This window comes from Pseudorca crassidens, chromosome 17 (assembly GCF_039906515.1).
Source record: "Pseudorca crassidens isolate mPseCra1 chromosome 17, mPseCra1.hap1, whole genome shotgun sequence".
NCBI lineage: Eukaryota > Metazoa > Chordata > Mammalia > Artiodactyla > Delphinidae > Pseudorca > Pseudorca crassidens.
Genome location: NC_090312.1, coordinates 71,211,935 through 71,213,332, shown reverse-complemented (window position 1 = coordinate 71,213,332; position 1,398 = coordinate 71,211,935).

Genomic DNA, 1,398 nt, shown 5'->3' with positions numbered 1-1,398 from the left:
ACAAGGCCAAAAATACCTGTTCACTGCCCCAACTCAGGGACATATCAACTCTCCTGCCCTGCGGCAAAACTGAGATGACAGGGCTCTCGATCGCCTTTCCCTTCCACAAGATGTCACAGTGCTTCATTATACCGATGGCGTGGTGCTGATTGGGCCCAGGGAGCTAGAAGCAGCGAGTACTCTAGACTTATTGGTAAAACGTTCGTGTGTCAGAGGGTGAGAAACAAATCAAACTAAAATTCAGAGGCCTTCTACCTCGGTGAAACTTCTAGGGGTCCAACGGTGTGGGATTTGTCAAGGTGGTCTTTTTACAGTAAACGACCAGCTGTTGCCTCTGGTCCCTCCTACAGCCAAGGAAGAGGAACACCTAGGGGGCCTCTTGGGATTTGCGGAGGGAACATATTCCTCATTCGATGTGTTGCTCTGACCCATTGACCGAGTGACCCCCAAAGTTGCTAGTTTTGAGTGGAGTCCAGAGCAAGAGAGGGCTCTGCAACAGGTCCTGGCTGGTGTTCCAGCCACCCTGCCACTCGGGCCACGTGACCCAGCAGATCCAGTGGGGCTTGAAGGGGCAGTGGCAGAGAGGAAAGCTACATGGAGGTGTTGACAAGCCCCTAGTGGTGAACCACAGCGCAGACCTTTAGGATTTCGGAGCAAAGCCCTGACATCTTCTGCAGATAGCTGAACATGCATACAAGCCCCTGTGCCCTGTCCTTTGAAGTAGAAGGCTTTTGCTTTCATCTCCCAGGCCTCCCTTGAGTCTCCAAAGGCTGGCTCAAGAGTTAATGATTAGGAAATGTGAAGATATAGAAACAACTAGCTGTTGGGCCGGGAGACTGGTAACAATTTAGACTATAAACCACCCAAGCACGCAGCAGAGTCCCCAAACTCCCAGTTCCCTGAAGGATATAGATAAAGGTCTGACCCGCATTCCTAAGTTGTTTTTACAGGAAGCCGACCCACCAGATGAAAACTGCCAACCGCAAGCACGGAGACAAACCAGAAGACTGGTGACGCTCAAAACTTCACCTTGATGCCAACCAATCTGGGACTTGTGCACAAGCTGATCACACACCCTGCAGCCCCCTCCCTCCTGCTGCCTTTAACCATCACATCTCTGTAGCCTCCTAGTCCTACAGCTTCAGGTTCAGGCAAATTTTTTAAAGGAAGACCCTTACATGTGTTTGAGGCAGGCCCACTCCCATGAGTTTGGCTTTGTTTCTTAAACTCCACCAGATTATGGAAGATTTCACTCTATCTTTTGGAAGCCCTTTGCCAAGTTCCTGGCCTCTTTTGTGTATCCCCATGCATTTGGGACTCTAAATTTCCAGTCTATCGTATCGATGAGATGTAAAAGCTGAAATGCCTCTTCTTACCCTTTGTAGCATTCTCCTACAT